The sequence below is a fragment of the Mustela nivalis genome, assembly GCF_964662115.1.
Source record: "Mustela nivalis genome assembly, chromosome: 4".
NCBI classification, from domain to species: domain Eukaryota; kingdom Metazoa; phylum Chordata; class Mammalia; order Carnivora; family Mustelidae; genus Mustela; species Mustela nivalis.
Genome location: NC_139023.1, coordinates 13400145 through 13424110, shown reverse-complemented (window position 1 = coordinate 13424110; position 23966 = coordinate 13400145). Strand labels below are relative to the sequence as shown.

Genomic DNA, 23966 nt, shown 5'->3' with positions numbered 1-23966 from the left:
GCAAGCTGGTGCAGCCACTCTGGAAAACAGCATGGAGGTTCCTCAGAATGTTGAAAATAGAACTGCCCTATGACCCAGCAATTGCACTATTGGGTATTTACCCTAAAGATACAAATGTAGTGATCCAAAGGGGCACATGCACCCGAATGTTTATAGCAGCAATGTCCACAATAGCCAAACTATGGAAAGAACCTAGATGTCCATCCACAGATGAATGGATCAAGAAGATGTGGTATATATACACAATGGAATACTATGCAGCCATCAAAAGAAATGAAATCTTGCCATTTGCGACAACATGGATGGAACTAGAGCATATCATGCTTAGCGAAATAAGTCAAGCAGAGAAAGACAACTATCATATGATCTCCCTGATATGAGGAAGTGGTGATACAACATGGAGGATTAAGTGGGTAGGAGAAGAATAAATGAAACAAGATGGGATTGGGAGGGAGACAAACCATAAGTGACTCTTAATCTCACCAAACAAACTGAGGGTTGCTGGGGGGAGGGGGTTTGGGAGAAGGGGGTGGGATTATGGACATTGGGGAGGGTATGTGCTTTGGTGAGTGCTGTGAAGTGTGTAAACCTGGGGATTCACAGTCCTGTACCCCTGGGGATAAAAATATATGTTTATAAAAAATAAAAAGTAAAAAAAAAAATAAATAAATAAAAGTGAGACTTTAGATTATTGAAAAAAAAAATTATAAGGGTGAAATGAAATGAAAGATAGATGATATTAGAATTCACAAGAGGGAAAGATTAGTATGAGTCAAGGTTATCAGAGCAAGCTTCAGAAAAGAAGCTGAATTAAGTCACAGGCCTTGAAAGTTAGGTAGGATTTGGACATTTAGAAATTGTGTTTTTTTTTTTTTCAATATTTAAACCAATTTTTTTTAATTTTTAATTTTTTATAAACATATAATGTAGTTTTATCCCCAGGGGTACAGGTCTGTGAATTTCCAGGTTTACACACTTCACAGCACTCACCATAGCACATGGACATTTAGAAATTATTGACAAGACTGTTCTGGGCCAAAGGAAAAAGGCAAGCAATAACATGGTGGGAGGGGGCTTAGAGCATTCCAGAAATATTAGTTCATCTGTTCTTGAGCAGAGTGTGTGTGAAATAGGAAAGTAGGAGAAATACAAAGTAGGGTTAAAATAACCAGGTCCTGATTATGGAATAAAGTAGGCTAAGCAGTGCAGATTTCACATTTCTCTATAATAGAAAGAATTGGACATTCTGAGTCTTTAATGAATATGAAATGACAGGAATAATATTTAAAACTTTTAGGATACTATATTTGCAGTTTATAAAAAAAAATATTGACAATAATGGGCCTTTACAAGGCAAAAAAAAAAACATATGCCTATCCATAACATTTTTAATTTTTCTTGTTTTTTACAGATTCATTGACGATATTAATAATTATAAATCCCAAAGGTTTACTGTACTTGTAGGTATACTAGGTGCTAGGAAAATATGAAAGGAACATAAAATACTGCCTTTACTACTTTATCTATTTAAGAAACAAATCCAAGTCACTCAAAGCAATTGGAATATGACCAAATAATTCATATAACTCTCAAATTAATATGTAGTTTCAGTGAAGGGAAAAGTCAGGGGAGGGTTTGGTTTAATCAAGGAATGCTGGTCAGAGAGTCAGGGTAGGATTAATGGTTAAGAAAACGTGCTCTGGAATTAAAATGAACTGTGTTCAAATATCTGCTATGTAATTAAGTGAGTGATCTTGGGCAAGTAAATTAACTGCTTGTGATGTTTCTTACTTTATTCAGTTGTGAGGTTCTAGAAAATTGTATGTAAAACCATAAAATAACTCTTACTACACAGTAGGAATTTAACACAGGGAATTTCCTTTCCTCTACCTTACCTTTTTCTTACCTTTTTCTAAGGATGAATCACAAAAGTCAGAAAAAAAATATATCAGAAAACATGCTATATATTTTGGGCTATAAATAATAATAAATTTTCAAGAATTAGAATTTTAATAATTAGAAAAAAGAAAAACAAAATAATGAAAAAGATTACCTGTAATTCTACCTCACAGAATAAGTACACTTAGATTTTGTTCTCTGAGAAAGAGTTAGAACGAGAAAGATTCTACTTTTTCACCTAATAATATGAGAAATGCTTTTCCACATGTTTAAAACCATTTTGGAGATGCATCATCTTTAGTAATTGTCCAATTATCCATAATAAAGATTCAGCATACATCTATTTAACAGGTATTTATTGACTATCTCCTATGTACTGGGCACTGTTCTGAACACTCAAAATAGAACAGTTGACAAAACAGACAAAATTCTGGCTAATGGTTTTGAATAGTTTGAAATCATGATTGCTTCTAATTTTTCATTATTATAAATCACACAGCAACAAATGTCTTTGTCCATAAAGTTTCATGAACATCTCTGTTTGTTTCCTTAAGAAAGAGTTCTAGAAATAGAAATAAAAATATAAAAATATAAATTTTGTGTTTATATTATAAAAATTTATATTTATATGTATAAACATAACACATTAAATATAAAAATATAAAAATATAAAAATATAAACTTTGAAACGTGATTTCTAGATAAGCTGTCCCAATTTTGTTCCGACCAGTAATATATGAAAATTGCCAGTTAATCAGTGGCCAGTTATTTTTTCTTCACTTTGATTATATATATATATATATATATATATATATATATATATAATCATCACTTTCAACAACAACAAAAAAAAAATCTAGGCTTATGTAATCATACTAAATATGTGAATCATGTTGCCAACCAGGCTGTGTCAAAGGCCATGTCAACTACATCTGACCCAACACTATATCCCAGCAAATAGGATCTTAGATGGGTATTTGACTGATACTCTGGCCAGAAGATATATGGGGTGATGTGGCATAAAGGAATATAGTCCAAAGCTTAGCCAATTCTATAGAATTTGAAATTAAAAAGAATACATCAATTTTCATGACTGAAGTTAAATATATAAAAAAGAGTCTGTGATGCTAGGAAAAGGTCATGCAGTAAATAAGCAATAATTAGGAAATTAAACCTTTGAGCTAGCAGAAACTATGAAATTAAAAAAAAAAATCAGTACAGAGAGTACCAGTACAAAAGCAAGAACTGGATCTGAGAAGAAAATGAAACAGATTTACAAAGTAAACTAGAAATCCTTGTCAAAGAACAGGTATGTCCAATGAAAGACATCAAAGAGAGTCCTAAACAATCATAATGATGGCAGAGCTAGTCTGCAAATCTTCCTTCTCCCTGTTCGCTGGCCCAGCAGAGAGAGAGAGAGCTGGAGTCAGAGCGGCAGAGGTAAACAGAATGCACAAAAGAAGTGTGAGGACATGACTGGCAGTGACAGCACTAGAAACATAACACATTGAAAGGTGGAGAGAAAGAGTTTTCAGAGACAAACAAATGGAAGCACTTAGCTTTGCCCTGGAGCAGAACTGCAGTTTGTGCCCTTTCCATGACTCCATTCTTTGAAGGCATCTGAACATCCCAACTCCTTGCAACTTGGAATGAACTAAAACAATAATGCTTTGCAATTTATAAAATAATGTATCCTAAAGTGTCTCATCTAAATTCCCAAAAATCTCATGAAACATTCTGAGCAATTGTTTCTCTCTTATTTTGTTTTGACAGAGCGGGCTCAGAGAGAGTAAACAAGTCATTCCATCAGGTCTACTGATTCCAAATCATTTCCATTCAGAAAAAAAAAAAATGTGTCCAGATGTAATAAAAGTAACAGAAATCATACTAGCCAATGGAAACACACATACACACAAAATACAAAGATACAATTCCTGCCATCAACGAGCTCACAGTATAATAAGAGAGACAAACCATAAGTTATGGTACAGTTAATTACAGCAATACTTCTGTGTATAGAATCTTAATTACAGCAGAGATGACTTGAATCCAAATTTTAATGGATAGCAGGGAATTCCCAGTGCTATTCAATGGACATTCAGAAACAATGGGAATGGACACCTCCCCCCAAAAAAGGCAACTGGATGGGAAGACTTCATAAAGAAGAGAGATAATTACCTGGTACATCAAAGTTGGTCCATCAATTTCAACTGAATGAAAAAATGAGTTAATAATAACAATTTGACTCTTTCACAACAGGTTTGCTGCCAGAACACAGGTGTCATAAAAACCACTGCTCAACCTAAACCAGAATGGGGAAGGAAAAGACTCATATCAACATTGTTGTCATCGGACACGTAGATTCAGGTAAGTCTACCACTACTGGTCATCTGATCTACAAATGTGGTGGGACTGACAAAAGAACCATTGAAAAATTCAAGAATAAAAAATTAAAAATTAAAAAAAAAAAAGAAAAATTCAAGAAGGAGGCTGCTGAGATGGGAAAAGGCTCCTTCAAGTATGCCTGGGTCTTGGATAAACTGAAAGCTGAACGTGAACATGGTATCACCATTGATATCTCCCTGTGGAAATTCGAGACCAGCAAGTATTATGTGACCATCATTGATGCTCCAGGACACAGAGACTTTATTAAAAACATGATTACAGGCACATCCCAGGCTGACTGTGCTGTCCTGATTGTTGCTGCTGGTGTTGGTGAATTTGAAGCAGGTGTCTCCAAGAATGGGCAGACCCATGAGCATGCCCTTCTGGCTTACACACTGGGTATAAAACAACTAATTGTTGGTGTTAACAAAATGGATTCCACTGATCCACCCTACAGCCAGAAGAGATATGAGGAAATTGTTAAGGAAGTCAGCACCTCCTTAAGAAAATTGGCTACAACCCCGACACAGTAGCATTTGTGCCAAATTCTGGTTGGAATGGCAATAGCATGCTGGAGTCAAGTGCTAACATGCCTTGGTTCAAGGGATGGAAAGTCACCTGTAAAGATGGGAATGCCAGTGGAACCACACTGCTTGAAGCTCTGAATTGCATTCTGCCACCAACTCAGCCAACTGACAAGCCCTTGCGTCTCCCTCTCCAGGACATCTACAAAATTGGTACTGTCCCTGTGGGCCGAGTGGAGACTGGTGTTCTTAAACCTGGCATGGTGGTTACCTTTGCACCAGTCAATGTTACAACTGAAGTCAAGACCATTGAAATGCACCATGAAGCTTTGAGTGAGGCTCTTCCTTGGGACAATGTGGGCTTCAATGTCAAGAACATATCTGTCAAAGATGTTTGTCGTGGCAATGTGGCTGGTGACAGCAAAAATGACTCACCCATGGAAGCAGCTGGCTTCACAGCTCAGGTGATTATCCTAAACCATCCAGGCCAAATTAGTGCTGGATATGCACCTGTTCTGGATTGTCACACAGCTCACATTACTTGAAAGTTTGCTGAGCTGAAGGAGAAGATAGATTGTTGTTCTGGAAAAAAGCTGGAAGATGGTCCCAAGTTCTTGAAATCTGGTGATGCTGCCATTGTTGATATGGTTCCTGGAAAGCCTATGTGTGTTGAGAGCTTCTCTGACTCTCCTCCTCTGGGCCGTTTTGCTGTTCGTGACATGAGACAGACAGTTGCTGTGGGTGTCATCAAAGCAGTGGACAAGAAGGCAGCTGGGGCTGGCAAGGTCACAAGTCTGCCCAGAAAGCTCAAAGGCTAAATGAATTTTATCTCCAATACCTGCCACCCCAGTCTTTTTTTTTTTTTTAAGATTTTATTTATTTATTTGACAGAGAGAGAGATCACAAGTAGGCAGTAGGCAGAGAGGCAGGCAGAGAGAGAGAGGAGGAAGCAGGCTTCCCACTGAGCAGAGAGCCCGATGCAGGGCTCGATCCCAGGACCCTGGGATCATGACCTGAGCTGAAGGTAGAGGCTTAACCCACTGAGCCACCCAGGCGCCCCAAAGATTTCATAGTAACACCAAAGCAGTGATACTCTTTTTTTTTTTTTTAAGATTTTATTTGTTTGATAGACAGTGAGAGAGGGAACAGAAGCAGGGGGAGTGGGAGAGAGAGAAGCAGGCTTCCCACTGAGCAGGGAGCCCGATGTGGGGCTCGATCCCAGGACCCTGGGATCATGACCTGAGCCGAAGGCAGATGCTTAATGGCTGAGCCACCTAGGCACCCCCTTTGCCACCCCAGTCTTAATCAGTGGTGGAAGAACGGTCTCAGAACTGTTTGTGTCAATTGGCCATTTAAGTTTAATAGTAAAAGTCTGGTTAATGATACCATTGTAAAACCTTCAGAAGGAAAGGAGAATGTTTTGTGGACCATTTTGTTATTGTGTGTGTGTATGGCAGTTTTAAGTTATTAGTTTTTAAAATCAGTACTTCTTAATGGAAACAACTTGACCAAAAGTCTGTCACAGAATTTTGAGACTCATTAAAACAAATGTTTAATGAGAAAAAAATAATAACAATAACACTAGAACTTATTATTAAAGCAAGAGTGGGTGTAAGCTGAGAAGATAGAGAGAGAAGGTCATTTTTAGGGAGATAGGGTGACAATGGACTCTTTCAGGAAGTTTAAGTTATTTGACATGGTTGGAGAGGTAGGAGAATATATTAGAATTTGAATATTGAACAGCAGTCAGGTATCAAATCATGCAGGGTTACTATTTTTTTATAAATTTTTATTTTTTATAAACATATAATATATTTTTATCCCCCAGGGTACAGGTCTGTGAATCACCAGGTTTACACACTTCACAACACACACCCTCCCCAATATCCATAACCCCACCCTCACTCCCCCAAACCCCCTCCCCCCGGCAACCCTCAGTTTGTTTTGTGAGATTAAGAGTCACTTATGGTTTGTCTCCTCCCAATCCCATCTTGTTTCATTTATTCTTCTCCTACCCCCTTAACCCCCCCGTTGCATCTCCACTTCCTCTTATCAGGGAGATCATATGATAGTTGTCTTTCTCCGCTTGACTTACTTCGCTAAGCATGATACCCTCTAGTTCCATCCACGTTGTCGCAAATGGCAAGATTTCATTTCTTTTGATGGCTGCATAGTATTCCATTGTGTATATATACCACATCTTCTTGATCCATTCATCTGTTGATGACATCTAGGTTCTTTCCATAGTTTGGCTATTGTGGACATTGCTGCTATAAACATTTGGGTTCACGTACCCCTTCGGATCACTACATTTGTATCACCTCACACAAGTCAGACTGGCTAAAATTAACAAGTCAAGAAATGAGAGATGCTGGTGAGAATGAGGAGAAAGGGGAACCCTCCTACACTGTTGGTGGGAATGCAGGCTGGTGTAACCACTCTGGAAAACAGCATGGAGGTTCCTCAAAATGTTGAAAATAGAACTACCCTATGACCCAACAATTGCACTACTGGGTATTTACCCTAAAGATACAAACATAGTGATCCACAGGGTTACTTTTTAAACACCATTTTAAGAAGTTTAGTCTTTATCCTAAGATCTCTGAAGATTAAGAAGAATTATTATATAATCACATTTGCTTTTTAGAAATATGTGCCTGGTGGCCTCATGAAGGATACAATGGAGGAACACAAAAATAGAGTGTAGGTAAGAAAGGAGGCTCTCATAGTGGGCAAGGAACAAGTCATGTGGGGTTCATATAAGGTAGGGAGAGTCAACTGAATAACAGGGCACAAATAAAAAAAGTAATTTAATGATTTATTAGCTCAATAATCAATCATCCATTGGTTGCCAAACTGATGGATAAAAGGAATGATAAACTGACCATTGGGTTATATTTGGCACATTCAGATCCTACAAAACAAATATTAAATACCAAAAAATAGAACAAATTAAGAAGAAGCTGAAAAATAAAAGAAAACCCAGGAGACAGAAGTGTTATGGGCTGAGAGAATTTTTTAAAAGGGAATGACCACAATGTCAAACGGCAAAGAAATGTTAAACAAAATAAGGACCAACATGTGTCTATGAGATTTGGCAATTAGAGCATTAGTGTTCTATGCAACAGCTGTTTCCATAGAATAGTTCAGACAGATGGCAGAGAGCAGCTGGTCGAAAGAGTAAGAATGGGAACCAAGGGGAGGAGACCAAAAGCCTAGAGATTTGTTCCTTACACCTTGTTAGTGATATCTTGCAAAAAGTTATCCATATTGGGGAAATATTAGGGTATTCAAGATTCAACTAGTCATTCAAGGGCCATTTAATAACATTCAGAGCAAAACATGCACCACATACTTGGAATAGACAAAGTACATTTCATTTTCAGTGTGAACCAAGCCCGTGAGACTAAAAATTTCAAAACATCAGAAATTGTTCCTATCTTTTTTCCCATTCTGCCAATACCTGGCAATTGTATTATACAGTAGATCACCACCTTCTCATTTCTATTTTTATTCCTTTATCATGCCAGTACAAATGCCACCCATTCTTCAAAATTCAAAGAACAAAATGCCACTCCCTTCAGGAAGTATTTCCTAATCCCTGAGTATCCCCCTTCTCGCCCTGTCCCTCCCCCATGCTTCCAATATACTAGAATGTACATACTATCTTAAAGTTACTTTTATATACATTGCATCTTTATGACTGTAATATTTATCAATCATGTTCCATCAGAGTAGCAGAATCTCTATGGGCAATATAAGGATTCATTTAGAGATTTATTTACTTTGGGTCCATCTGTTTACATCTGCTAGGCTTGATGTAAACTGCCCCAGCAGTCAAGAAGGGAAGATAAATACAAATCAGGAAAGGACAAGGACAAATTAGAATCTACAAGGATAAGCTTTAACCTATAAGGATAAGCAAATCTGCATCTGTCTCTCACCAGAACCTGCCATGGTCATGTACCTCCTCCAAGACTCCAGCCTCCCACTTCTGTAGTAAAAGTTTCCAGAAGTCCTGGTGCACTTTACCAGAGAGCTACGTATGAAGTTCTCCCAGCATTTGGAAAAGCTAAAGGAGGGCATCTAGCAAGACCTGGAGGTGATCCTGCAGACCCATAATAAGACACGTCATACAACTATGCCTGAGCCTATACCGTGTAATCTTGGCTGCTGCCTCTCTTCCACATTTCAGATCTCACACAAATTGGTCAACCCCAACCCAGAAACAATGGAGGGAAAGGAAGTCTGGAAAAGTAGTCCCAGATTAGTTAAGGAGACATATCACAAGGTCACCACAGTGACCCTCTGTTAACTTGGCATCATAGACATCTCCTTCAACCACACTTAACTTCCAAATAAAAACAATAGCAAATTTTTTTAAAAAGAATAGCAAAATCACCTACTCACTTCAAATGAAACCACTATCCCTTACACAACCAAAAATATGCTAACCCTCTCCTGCCAAAAAGATGCAAAATCAGTCTAAACATCTTTGGATGTTTATCATCTAGCTAAATCATGTTTCTATTTGATACCCTATAATTAAATACCATAATTCAAATATAGGTTAGTTATTATTATCACATTATGTTAGATACAGAGGAATGGAAGAAGCAAAGAAAAAATGGTTTAAATATACACAAATACATTCATACCAAAATAAGAAAGAAATACTTGCATGATTACAGTCCTCATTTTGCCAACAGGATGCATGATAACTGGTACTCAACTGATACAACTGGTAATAACTGGTCTACTTTCATATATATTTCATTTATATTTTCCTCTCAGCAAGCACATTGGCCAGTGAAGTGATCCAAATCTATATTCTTAAAGGGTCAGGGGTATTAGTCATCCTTTCTGCATGGGATTATTGTTTTTCCATTAAATTTAATGACAAAAATTGAAAGAATTAAGAAGTGTCCCAGAGAGTCTACTGAACTCTGGAGACACTCCTCCTTAAGCTGTTGGGCAGTACTAAGCCAATTTCCCCAAAGATAGTCAGGATTAATCACCACAGCCAGTTCAGTAACCTTATTTCTCGGCTGATTTCCAAGTATGAAGCTCCCAAGTATGATCCCAATCTCAACTTCCAGTTTAATGAAACTATTCCTGTGTGCCCTGCTGGAAGCAGTTCTCTCTTGGGAATTATTATCTCTAAACCAGCAAAGTCCAAATTTAGGGGGAGAGAATGAAAAATTTCATTAGACAATCACTGAAAATTATAGAATGAAAAGTCACTCACATGTCTACATCCTGACTCCTATACCCATGAATCTTGCTATGGGAGGACAGTAGCATGTACTGATGGCTGATCTAGAGCATATACAACAGGGCCATCATCCTAACTTGCAAGTTCTTGCCAAAGCAAGCACCAAAACTGAATCTTCAAAATGCTATTCCACATATCTATCAAACCAGATACGTCAGGATGATAGAGAACATGCTAAAACCAGTAAATTCCACAATCATAAGCCCACTGTCACATTTTATTTGCTGTAAAATGAGTCTCTTAGTCAGAAAAAGTACTGTGGGGAATACCATCACAGTGACTGAATCATCTGTAGGTCCATGTGTGATGATTTTGGAGGAACAATTGAGGAGAAAGTATATCCATATCCAGAGTAATGTCTATTCCAGTCAGAACTTATGCTGGCCCTTTCCATTAGGAAAGTGGTTCCGGGGCCTGGGTGATTCAGTGGGTTAAGTGTCTGCCTTTGGCTCGGATCATAATCCCAGGGTCCTGAGATCAAGCCCCATGCCAGGCTTCCTGTTCAGCGGGGAGTCTGCTTCTTCCTCTACCTCTGCCCCTCCTCCCCATTCAAATAAATAAATAAAATCTCTCAAATAAATAAATAAAATCCTTAACCAAAAAAAAAAAGGAAAGTGATTTAGTATAACCAGTCTGCCACAGTTGACTGGCTAATCACCATAAGGAAGATGCCATATTGGAGGCTGAGTGTTAGTCTCTGTTTTTGATAGATCAGGAACTCAGCAGTGGCTATAGCCCTCTGTCCTTGGTAACAGGAAGTCCATTTATTAAGGCCATGTATAACTTTAATGTTCAATATCCTGGAAAATTTCTAAGCTCACTGGGCAAGATAAAGAATGTCTGGGGACAGAATGTACCATCTTGTTTATCTTATTTACAATCTTATGTACAATCTTGTTTATCTTATGTACAATCTTATGTACAATCTTGTTTATCTTATGTTATCTTATGTTTATCTTATGTACAATCTTGTTTATCTTGTTATTACGCTCCTCCTCTGCCGAGGTTGCTCTGTAGAGAATATTCGCACTGCCTTTTCAGAGACATCTATCAGCATAACCCCTAGCATTTTGTTAAATTTTCTAATTGTATTCCTTCTCATTTTCTAACCATCCAGTCTAACCAATAGCCACTGATGACACAGTGCTCTAGCTATTTCTTCTCAAGGTTTAAAGTTCTGCTGCCTAGGGAGATTTCTTGTTCTCACTGTCCCTCAGAGCCACCCAGAAGTGGAGCTGTAGTGGTAGCACATGGTTCAGAGTCAGATTTGAGTTTTTTCAGACTACTTTAAGGCTGATATCACAACATCTAACACAATTTTATTTGTAGAAGTTACTCAACAAATAATTGTTAACATGAACGTAAAATGCCTCTTCTTAACTAATAATGTTGGCCTATCTCTTGGGAGGAAAAAAAAACTCAGCAGTTAGAGAGGATTAATGGAAAAGAAATTTACCCCCTTTAGTTCATTTGAATTTTGAAACCATTTGAATATGTTGCTTATTTTTAATTATTTTAAATTGGTAACAACAAACTCAATAATTATTAATTTTCTTAAAAGAATGGTTCTACACTTCACAGTTAAAAAAATTTAAATGTGATTTATTTATACTGCAACAGTTTTGTATTAGAACTTTTATATTTAGTATTGACAGAATGGAGGCTGACTTTCTTTTTTTTTATTTTTTGGGGAAATTTTGCACAGCTTTAAAGTAAGCCATGCTTACATAATACATGCATTAACCTTTTTAAAAAATGTCATTATGCATGCATGTTCACATAGTGCCAGTGAATATCAGATGTTACTCAAATCCACTCTACCACTTCTAATCATGTCAAACAAACTTCTTCCGGTTTCTTTCACTCGACAATTAATTGTTTTATAAAAACTCTCAATATGGCTTCAGGGAAAAGCTACACCATTACAGTCTGAATACTAGCTTTTGTTCTTTTGATTAAAGAAAATTCCAGATAATGTGCTGGCCAATTTTCCCACAGACTGTAGGTTGGGCATCAGTTTCACTCATGTCACCTTGTGCGTCCAATTTCTCTGATGGTGTAGGAACATGCATGAATATACATGTATTCTGAGATTTATTAGTAGATCCCAATTATTTCCTGTTCCATACATTTTTTTTCTTCATATTTGATTTAGAGTTCCCATACCAATACTTCTCAATTTTCCCAAATGCATTCTATGACAATCAAGTCTCAGTTCTTATTATGGCTTATTAATAGCATTTGACATATTTGACCACTGCCTCCTTAAAACACATTTTTCTCTTGGCTCTTTTGGTACCTTATCTAATTACTGCCCACTTCTTACCAGACTCTTACCGAATTCTTCTTATGTCTACATCTTCTAAATATTGACATCTCCAAACCTTGGTCTTTTCTTCTTTATCTACTTTTATTCCTATATGACTTCTTGCCTCATGACTTTAAATACCTTTAATAAACTAACTCTCAAATTTATGTCATTCCAGAATTCTATCCAGAATTTCAGATTCATATTTAACTACCAACTCAACATTTCCACTTAGATATCTGATAGGTATCTGAAACTGAACATGTCAAAACTCCTAATTCCCCTAAAATTCAGTAATCTTATAGTCTTTTAGGATAAGAGACCCTTCTATCCATCTATTTAATCAGGCCCAAGTACTTGACATCTTATTTTCATACCCATAACACTTATCTATCAGCTACCCATCAGTGAATCTTATCAACGACTTCTCTCTCATCTCTCCTACAAACCACCTTGATTTAAACCATTATCACATCTCATCTACCTTATTACAACGGCAAGTCTTTTGTCTTACATCCTAACCCACACACAGCTTCCAGAGTGATCATTTCTAATTATAGCAGATCCTGTCACTCAGTCCTCAAAATCCTCCGTTGGGACAATTATCACTATTATTATTATCATCATCATCATCATCATAATCATCATTAAAATGGCAAGATTCCTGCCTTAATGAACTCTAGAAAAGCATAAAATGGGGGTATAAGAAAGAGTACATAAATTAACAATTACTCTGCAGGTAAAAGAAGGAAAAAATATTCTGGGAGGGAGAGACAGGCAGGGAAGATGTTATAGAAGGATAATGCTCAATCCAGATCTTGAATAATGGATAATAGAAGGCTCTCAAAGCAGATCTAAAAAGAGAAAAGGAAAGGAAAGGGCATAACAGGAAAGGCAACCTATTTGAGAAACTGTAAGACTTTCATTAGGGTTGGGCCTCTGGGTTCAAGGTAGAGAAGTGGTAAAGACAAGATTGCATAAATAAATAGCATAAAATTATATATTTTCTATGTCACACAAAGGACTCTGGCCTGTAGCCTTCAAGTTATATAAACCTATTGAAATATTTTTAACTTGAGAGTGACATGGTCATATCAGCAATTTTTAAGGATGGTTCTGGGCAGATTAATCAGAAAGGGTGCAACTAGGAAGGTGCTAAAATAATATAGCTATAAATTCATAGGATATTTGCCCAAGAAAATGAATGAGAACATGTGATATAGAGGCAGGAGATGGGAAATGGACTGAACCAGCATAATGCTGAAGTTATCTTAAGCAAAAGGGAAAATGGGCAATTTAGGATGATTCCCAAGTTTTCAGGTTAAGAAAGGAGAAATATTTTGATACCTTATAAACTAAAAGAATAGGGATGCCTGGGTGGCTCAGTGGGGTATAGCCTCTGCCTTTGGCTCAGGTCATGATCCCAGGGTCCTGGGATCGGGCTCTCTGCTTAGCAGGGGGCCTGCTTCCTCCTCTCTCTCTCTCTCTGCCTGCCTCTCTGCCTACTTCTGATCTCTGTCTGTCAAATGAATAAATAAAATCTTTTAAAACATAAATAAATAAATAAATAAACTAAAAGAGTAAATAGAAAAGGAAGCTGAATCCATTATTTCATTTTGAACATAACTGTATTTAAAGTAAATGCCCAGTCTTAAACTGTTTACTATGGTTGTGGGCTATCCCAGTGGAATACTCAATAAGGTGAAGCAGTTCAGAAGAAATCCGAGTTGCAGGTGGAAATCTGGAGATTGTAAATACATGTGTGCCTATTAAAACCATGACAGTAAGTGGGCCTGTCCATGAAATCTGGAGACCATAAATATATGAGGCCACAGAAACCATCGTACTAGGGAGAACATAGCACAAAAGAAGATCCAAACCAAGATCTCAAACACTCACATATAAGGGTCAGATGAAGGAAAAGCAGCCAAAGAAGAGTCAGAACCATAGTTAAGAAATGAGGAGGAGAATCAGAAGTCTAAAGTACTAGGAAGGTGAAGAGGGAAAGTAAAAAAGTGACTGCTCAGCAGTGTCCTATCCTACGGAAAATCCAAGAGGTTGAAAGGGAACATGCAGCTGTTAATAATTTGGTAGCCACCACACAACTGCTGTACATATGCTACCATTTAGTAGGTATTGATCTTCCCTAGATGCCAATGGGAAAACCATTTTCTTTCTGTTTATTCAATGGGCATTTCCATGTCTCTGTTATATCATGGCTAACATACAGCCTCAGGAATTAAAACAGATCCTCTAAAACAAAGCCCTTTTCCCTCATCATTGAAAGTCTTTGGCTGAGTTTTTGCCCATTTCTCCTTATCAATACAATCTACAATGCAATAAATGCCAAATTTTCAAACATTAATTTTAGTGATCTCTAATTGGACATATATGTATTGTCCTTCAAACAGTCTTTCATCTCTTCTATAAAAATAGCAGCACCCTCATCAAAAGATTTAGATGTTATAGAAGCTTCCATTGGCCACTGTCTGAGTCATGGCCTTTACCTCTCCTTGGGTGCAGCTTACTCATTTTATAAGCCAAAGAGAAAGCATAAGATGAAAGTGAGCCAGATAAAAGAGGATAATAAAAGAAGTGAAGCTGAAAAAAAAGGTGGCTTCCAGCACTCCCGTGAACAATAAGGGGACTTCATTCATAATAAGGAGGCACTTTGCTGGAAGCATTCTTTCAAGGATGTAGTAAGGTGCATAACCTTGGAAAGATAAGGTGAAGTCAAACCACTACAGGGAACTGTTATTTTCCTCCAACCCCAGTATATAAGACAAACTTTTCTTCTTTTCTTGCAATACTCATTGGTGAAGTGACAACATATTTTCAGGACAAATACAAAGTTTCTGTCGTAAATATAGGAAAAGATGCAATCTGAATCAAAAAGAGGGAAACTAAGTAAAAACTGTGTCGATTAGCAGGACACTCAACTCCCTTTCAAAAAGGTGAGAACAGCACAACAGCCTTCAGTTACACCTAAACCACATTGTCCTCACACAGAACATCTGGTAACTTTCAGCTGCAAATTCCCACAGGATTTCACACTTATTAAATTCTTATTAAAATTAATAGCAGGGCTCCAAGGCAGGACAATATTAGAACAGCCCTTTATCAGGAAAATAAAATCAACTGAGATAATAAAGCTACTTTCTCCTGTAAGAAAATCAAGGCCAAAAATTATATACAGGAAATTAGTTTAATTTATTCCAAAAGAATGTTATTCCTTTCCACACTGTATTCACACACTGATTGTTTACTTGTAATGCAATGTCATGGATATTAAAGATGAATACTTCTCTATGACTAAAACAGATATTCCCACAAGTCTCAAATTCCAATTATTCTCTTTCATATATTCTCTTATTCTATAATTAAATGGTTTAAGTGACTGAAATATCATTTTACATATTGCATCATTGCTACAGTCAAATGTCATCTTTAAAAAACATCATCTTTATATAGCCTAAATCTTCTTTGTTTTTTTTTTAGCCTAAATCTTCTTTTGGGTTATGTCAATACTACCTATTAAGTAATTTATTTCTAAATTGGAGTTACTGTTTACCTTGATTTGATCATATTTCAATGTAGTCTTTTGCACGCACACTTCAACTCTGATTCCTATCCATTCTCTGCCTCATTTCTTTTTCTCCTTGTATCTATGATTATTTCTCTCTCTCTCTCATTCTCTGTGTAACTCTCTATATATCTTTATTTAGATACCTTTTTCTTCCATGTGTATGGCATGTGGCTATTGTGTTCATGGCTTTCTCTCTACAAGGTTTGTGTGTGGGGGAATGACTCGTTTTTTTTAATAAGAAAAAATTCATGTAGCAAAAAACTCAGCATTTTAGCCAGTTTAATTCAGTGGTTTTCAGTATATTCACAATGTTGGACAAACATTACTATGATTTAAGTTCAGAGCACTTCATTAGTCCAAAATGAAGATGGTAGCCATTAAGCAATCACTCCCATTTTTCCCTTCCACTAGCCCCAGACAATGACTCATCTTTCTGCCCGTACAGAATTGCCTATTCTGGGCATTTCATTTAAATGGAATCATACAGTAAGTGGCCTTTTTTGTCTGGCTTCTTTCACTTAATATTTTCAAGATTCATCCATGTTATAATATATATGTACTTTGTTCCTTTTTATTTTCAAACAAGGACTGAGCGAGCCACACTTTTAAGTTCCCAGTGTATGTGTTGGAGTGTGTGTGTGTGTGTGTGTGTGTGTGTGTGTGTGTGTGTCTCCCTCTGGGTGTTTTTCTGCTTTATCTCTCACTCTCTATGTATGTTTGTGGTGTCTCCCTATGTCTCTATTAAATAAACATTAGTTAGGCTCATCAATTCTAGTGTAGTTTTATGTCTGTGTCCCTAGGACAGAAAGACACACCCTGCACTAGAGATTCAGATAATTTATCATAAACCTATTTGCAGGGAGCTTGTTTTTAATGGTTATTGTTTTGTTGTTATTTAAAAGCCTGAACTGGCTATTAAGGATAACTGAAGATCCTCCAAAGTGGAGAAGAAGAGGAATCACACCTCATATACAGATTCCCTCTGACATGGACATGGGCAGACCCATACAGCTAGACACATTAACACATTAACAATATCACCTGGACAGGGAACTACAAATTAAAATAACAGCTACATGTCAGAAAATGTAGAGTTAATAAGTTATACTTGCAGCTTCCTAAATTAAAGTCTCTTCTATATATTAGATTAGGATTCCTTTACATACTATTCTGCATGGTCTCCAAAATCACAGTTGTAAGTCACAAGTCATATTGTGTCATTATCTTCACAATCTATTTCTGTTCCCAATGAAAATCACAAACACCTTACTGTGGCTTATCAGCATACGTGCATAACCATGGCTTACCAGAAAATACATTATCTATCCACAACTTTTAACTTTAAATCACCTACTCCTTTCTTTCACCCCATCTAAACCTAGTTACTCACCTTGAATGCATCATGCCTCTGCTGGTGTTTCTCAGGGCATCTTTCTTTTTCTGGTCTGTATGACATCTTTTAAATATCAGATCACATGTAACCACCATGTTCTTGTTTCTCCCTATACTCTCATACACCTCATATACCCTATATCTGCCCCCCAGTGAAATTAATTTCACTCACGGATGTGCGCACATTTTAAAAACAACCTTGTTGGGAAGCCTGGGTGGCTTAGTCAGTTAAGCTTCTGCCTTCAGCTTGGGCTAAGACCCCAGGATCCTGGTGGGGTCCCACACTGGACTCCCTGCTTAGCAGGGAGTCTGCTTTTCCCTATCCTTCTGCTCCTCCCCCTCTACTCATACTCTCTGTGGCTCTCTCTCTCTCAAATAAATAAATAAAATCTTTTTAAAAATAAAAATAAAATTAAAACAACTCTATTGTGGCATTGGTCATATACTTATTATAGTTTTATATATATATATATATATCTACATCTGTCCCTTCTAACGTATCAGATTCTTGAGTATTTTATTTAGTTGTTCATATCCAGTGCTTAACACAATGTCTGACACAACTAGGTTCTGGATAAATTTTAGTGGAATTAGATAATTTAAAAAAAAATTTTTTTAGGTAGTGTGATGTTTACGCTGCTTTATGATAGCTGAAGCTGAAAGGAAGAAAAAGAGGATAAAATGAAACAGAATTTAAATAAGAACATGATTTTTAAGTCCATCCATAGAGAAAGGATGTCTGGACACTGGCCCATCTATCATCTTTGTAACTGGCAAGCCAAGCAAAGAGCTACTGTGTGTTCAGTTGGCGAACAATGCAACATTAGTGATGACAGTGGATGGGCACTTGGGGAAACGTGTTGAGTAACATGGACCACTGAAGCAGCAATCCTTCTCAGATCAATTTCACTTTCTCAAATGCTGAGTATGTAGTGATATTTCAAAGCAATCTCCAGAGATGCATTCAAGCTGCAGTAGGAGATCCTAAGCTATTGTTCCATTTGCACAGATGATCTGGACCCAAGCGTGGATACTAAAGCATCAAGTGTTGTTTTGATGATTTCTTTTTTTTAAGAGGACAAGACACAAAAACATCAGAGAAGGCATAAATTTATACTTTTGGGTCAAGTACAATTATCTCCCTGTTCCTTTTGAGACCCCCCCATAGTTTATCACCCCAATACTTAATTCGATATACCCAACCAGCCTAACCCAGTAAATGTGCCTCATTATATAATTTCTGTTTATATGGCTTAAAGAACTATATTCTGTTAGATAAGCAAGGACTGTATACTTCCTCCCAGCTGAGGTGAGAGAATCTGACATTAGGCAATAATCATCCCTGTTGCATTGTATTCTTCATCTGTTCTAATGTCAAAGAACTCAGATACCTGTGTAATCTGGAGAAAGAAAAATTGTGTCTCATGCACTGAAATCCCAGAAACTAAAAACATGCAAGCTTCTTAAGTAAGCAAGGAGAAGAAAGACTAAAATAGCAGTGGTGGTGGTGGTAGGCCAGGGTAGTGGTGGCGATGGTGGCAATGGAGGAGAAGGAGCAGTAGCGGGAGGAAAAGCCGCAAGAGCAGCAGCTAAGTTGAGTTCAGTGAGAATATCAAAATATGCTTGAAGAAATGAATATAAGACAGGCTGGTAATAATTTTATACTGACCATATGTCAAAATGATATTTTGAATATATGGGTTAAATAAACAGGTTTTGAAGATTATTTTCACCTGCTTCCTTTTTTCATGTGTTACAGAATTTTAAATCACGTATGCAGCTTGCATTACATTTCAACTAGACATGTTAAATTAAAACAAATCCAGATTTGGATAAGGAGAGAATTTATTTGAAAGAATTATTATAATAAAAGAAAAGGAGCATTGCAATAGGAGAGGGGGGACTACAACAATAAGTAGAATGCTCTGACCACAAAGCTCTGCAGGCATCTCAAAGATTTGGCAGAAAGGATTTTTTCCCCCCTACAGAGGGGTAAATAAGTCTAGAAAGAACTGAGTATGTGGGAGTGGGCAGCAAGACACTATAGTTGATCAAGGAATGTATTTCTTTGTGGTCAGCCGTTTCTCAGGAATAATAGATAAGGAAGGGTTGCATATTGGTTCAGGCTGAGGGCAAATCGAAAATCAGGGGCTCAGGAGAAGGAGAAAGGTTGAACTCAAGTTGGTCAAGTAAATTAATAAGCACTTTGTTCCACCTGATGAGTTGGGACAAAGAGTTTGGCTAATCTATGAATCAAAGAAATGGGAATTTGGAAGCTCTGTGTCTGGCTTCCGCACATGTAAAGAAGGGGAGGCATCCATCAATCATATCTAAGTCATATAATGAAAGGAAGCTCTTTGCAGGAAGCCAATATCCTGGAAACAAAGAGTGGGGAATTTTTTTTTAACTGCCCCTGTTTTCCAGTATCACAGGGCTTCAGTCAAGTTCAACATTGTTGGCTAGTACAGTTCTGGATCCTCGAATTAACACTATTTCCAGAGTAGTTAATGGTTAAAACAAGCTACAGATTCAGACAAACTGATTTCAGATCTCAGCTCTGCATTAGCAAAGTACATAACTTGAACAAAGTACATAATTTCTGGCTCAGTGTTTTTATTTGTCAAAAGCACTTCCATCTCAGAGTTGTTACAATTGCGGAGATAAACAAAGACCATGCACATGAGGATAAACAGGTTATGTATCCAGAGCCTGTTATAGCAAGGGAATAGGCTGCCATCAGCTGTATTTGGCAGAGACAGGGGAGTGAAAAAACGTCATAGTAGATAAAAAGAAGGGAAGAAGGCTTCAGACAGGCTCTAATCATGGGTTGTTGGCATGAGGAAGCTGGGGACAGGTCAACTAGAAGCAGAGCATCTTATATCATTCATTTGGGGAACATATTTGCTTCTTTTCTTTGTCAGTTGGAACTGGCGGGGGCGGGGGTGTGACACTGTAGAATAGGAAAACTAGCTATTATTGATAAGTCCTGGTTTCTCTGGCTGGTAGCTTTGAGGATGTGGGTCAGAATTCTACTGTCCTATAAGGTCTGGTTATGCCAACTTGTATATTCAGCCTCTCATGATGATAATAGTGATGGAAATAGTACATATAAAGTGTTCAGCATATGACTTGGCCCACAGTGAGGTTGAGCTTTAATTCTACCACATCTTATTTTCTTAGTAAGTAATACACAATTATTCATTCTTGGGCCAGTTTTCTTATGTTTCAAAGGGAGAAGTGCAGTCAGAATTTATTTAGAATTGGAAGTTTGGCTCTAGGTGAGTCTTTCAATTCAGGGACACGATTAGGATTAGGTAGAAATCATGATATAACCATCCAGGCTTAGTGGAAATCATAAGGCAAGGATTTTGAGGGATTCAAAACATCTCTGGGCACAAAATGTCTGTTTTTGATGAGTCTTTTGAGAAATTCCTGTAATGAACAATCATACCATTTGCTTAAGCAGGACAGCCCTGGAAGAATAAAGAAATGTAAATGAATTGCAAAATCATATTAATGTAGAGAGTAAATTACTGTTTCTGTTTTCAGTGCCCAGGCTGAAGTGTGTGGGAAGAAGGTTCTGGTTCTCACATAGATGGTGCCTATTTATGCCTGTAATTTTTTAAAAGAGAGTTACAAAGATCTTGATTTAGCTTAGAAAAATTTAATTTCCCATGGAGTTGCTTTTTATCCAAATGATTCTTTAAATGTTTCTCAGTATTTTCCAAAGAACCTCCATTTTTTTTTCAAGATATGAAAAGGAATTAGTGAAAAAGTGATATGATTGAAAAAGATGGGCAGGTTCTTCCACATCTTCCTTGAAGAGGAATGCACTTGAACATGAAAAAAAATCTGAGAAGTTCAGCATTCAAGACTCCTCTTTAACTTTAACTCAGCAGCAGCTTTGAGTGTAAGTGGGTTTATTTGGCAGGTCAGAAATTGATCCTAAGAGGCACCATGAGAGTGATGGGGGAGTGAGAAAGTGAAGAAAGAAAGTCAATACAGGCTGCATTAGTGAGTAGCCTCCTGCTGCAGACATCTGGGTTTCTGTCCTTCTGCAAAAGCTAGGAGACAGTGTAAAAAGAACTTCAGTTGTCCCATTGTGGGTAGTTATAATCTACAGGCATTTATGCTCCAATTCCCATTCCTCTTTGGTTAAGAACGGTTCTTAAGAAATATTGGGGCACCTGGGTGGCTCAGTGGGTTAAAGCCTCTGCTTTCGGCTCAGGTCGTGGACCCAGGGTTCTGGGATCGAGCCCCGCATCGGACTCTCTGCTCAGTGGGGAGCCTGCTTCCCCCTCTTTCTCTGCCTGCCTCTCTGCCTACTTGTGATCTCTCTCTGTCAAATAAATAAAATCTTAAAAAAAAATGAAAAGAAAAGAAAGAAAGAAAGAAAGAAAGAGAAAGATTAACTCCCCCACAATTTGTGGCTTGCCCTGGGCAGGGGCTACTAGAAAACCCTCAGGCCAAGAGCCAAAGAATTTTAAAACAGATCATCATCAACATATTCTTGTACCAAAACAATGAGTGCTATTGCACATTGAATATTGAAGGGTATATTCTTGGGGCATCAAGAGCATCTGCTATAGTATGCCACTTGCAATGCACAGATTCACCTATTTCCCAAGATAAGTTCAATTTGTCTCATCACTGCTTCTGCAAGTTGATGATCCGTAACAATTTCTAAAAAACAAATAAGACTTACAATGAGAAGGTTAATGGGGATTTAAAATAGGACATATAATGGGGTAAACTACAGTCCTCACTGAAGCAGTTGACACTAAAGCTTTAACTGACATTATACATCTCCTGCTACCACTTGCTGTACTCACTTTAAGTAGCTTAGCCAGTACTTCTGCTTGTCCCTGAGAAGTCCAAGCCCTGATTATATCTCCACATTATTATAAAAGCCTCAAGAAAAGACTGTAATAAGAGACAAAAAAGGGCAATACATAATGATAAAGGGACCAATCCAACAAGAGGATATGACAGTCTTTGTTTTAAAAGTCTGCTAAAGCCTCAAGAAGAATTTCTGAGAATTCGTGGGCTTCAAACAAACTCCTGCCTGTCCTGATTACATAGCAGCAACCTCACCTCCTTGCTTTAATGTGGGTTAATTACATATCAGTAGAGTAACTCCTTTGCCTGTTAATCTAATAGCACAAAGAGCTCCAAATGACCTGGTAGCAGCTACTTAGTGAAACCATTACTGCGTCCCCTGATAGAAATACCCATCTCTTCCCCAGAAATCAGGACCTCTAATCCAGAAGGGAGCACAAAAGGCAAAATTTCTCCAAGTAAGTCATTGGGAATAATGGAATGGGTCTCTTCAACCTTCACCCCTGTTTCAAGACCCATGTATTCTATATGAATACAGCATTGTACAGTGGCCACTGGTTGAAGAGTTTACTACATCTTGAAGGACAGTACCCCAATTTGGCCAGGCTGTACTTCACTACATTTTTAGAAGACTTCCAAAATTCCATTAGGCCAGCTATTTCAAGATTAAGAAAGATATATGATAGAACCAGTGAATTTCATAATCATGTGCTTTCTTTGAAAAAAAAAAAAAAAGTGGTTCTCTTTATCCAAAGCAATATTATATGGGATGCCATATCTGTGAGTTCTCAGATAACGATGCCAATCAACAATGTGACAAAGAAAGGAAACCTACACCAAGAATATATATAAACTCCAGTAAGGAAAAATCACTGCCTTCTCTAAGGGTCAGTGCCACTTCCTAGTTTATGCCTTACCTGTTTTCTGCGGAAATCTCAAAAGCAAGGGGAAAGATGATATGATGCAAGAAATAATGGATGTATTAATAAGCAAGAGAACATTGGGGACAACAGGGGTTTCATTCTGCTGAGGATTTCTGGGATATGTCTGGAATATGCTTGAGAGTTGCCCAATCTAGAGGACAAGAACAGTGAAGTACTTACACTCCAGCTTCCATTCATTATTAACCAAGAATCTCCTGGTGGCATTAATTTTCCAGAACCCACTCTGCCTTGTGCAACGGCTGAATGAAAGCCCTCGGGTAAAGAGATGGTAAGATATCTGGGCATGTAATGAAATACTGTATACAGAGAAGACATAGGCAGGGTACCCACAGGGTTTCTTATATTTAGCATTTGATGAGATTATCTTAGCTTAAGAGCAGAGCTGATATTCAACTGGTTTGCTCTGCCTAGCTGTTCCAGTTCTTTACAGCTGGTATCTCTTGTGATGGTTAGGAGCAATGCTGTCGGTTAAATGTTACGAATACCATCCTCCTAATGGTATGTGGTAGCTCCCTAATTATTAGTAAATGAGAGACTAGAAGTACAGGATGAGCTATTGTTCAAAACCCAGAGGTCTGAAGAAGAGCTCTAAACAGTGGGAAAATACAAAAAGTTGCTAGCCACCAGAACGCTTTGTAAAACCATCCATTTATATGGTCAACTGTCTTACTGAGAAAAACTAAATGTTCATGGAGACTTGAAGCAGAAATATTAGGTTTTTTAAACAGGATGAGAGTCTGGGTCCTTGAAGCAGAGTTAATTCTTACATTCACAGTGACAAAGTATCTAGAGAATAGACAGAAATCCTGAATTT

At 37.5% G+C, this 23966-nt stretch overlaps 1 pseudogene across 1 annotated transcript; it reads left to right on the top strand.

The window, feature by feature from the left end:
• The first annotated feature begins 4153 nt into the window (after positions 1 to 4153).
• On the top strand, positions 4154 to 5676 carry LOC309863921 (elongation factor 1-alpha 1 pseudogene; annotated as a pseudogene). The gene has a single exon. The product of its transcript is annotated as an elongation factor 1-alpha 1 pseudogene (transcript).
• Positions 5677 to 23966: the final 18290 nt, after the last annotated feature.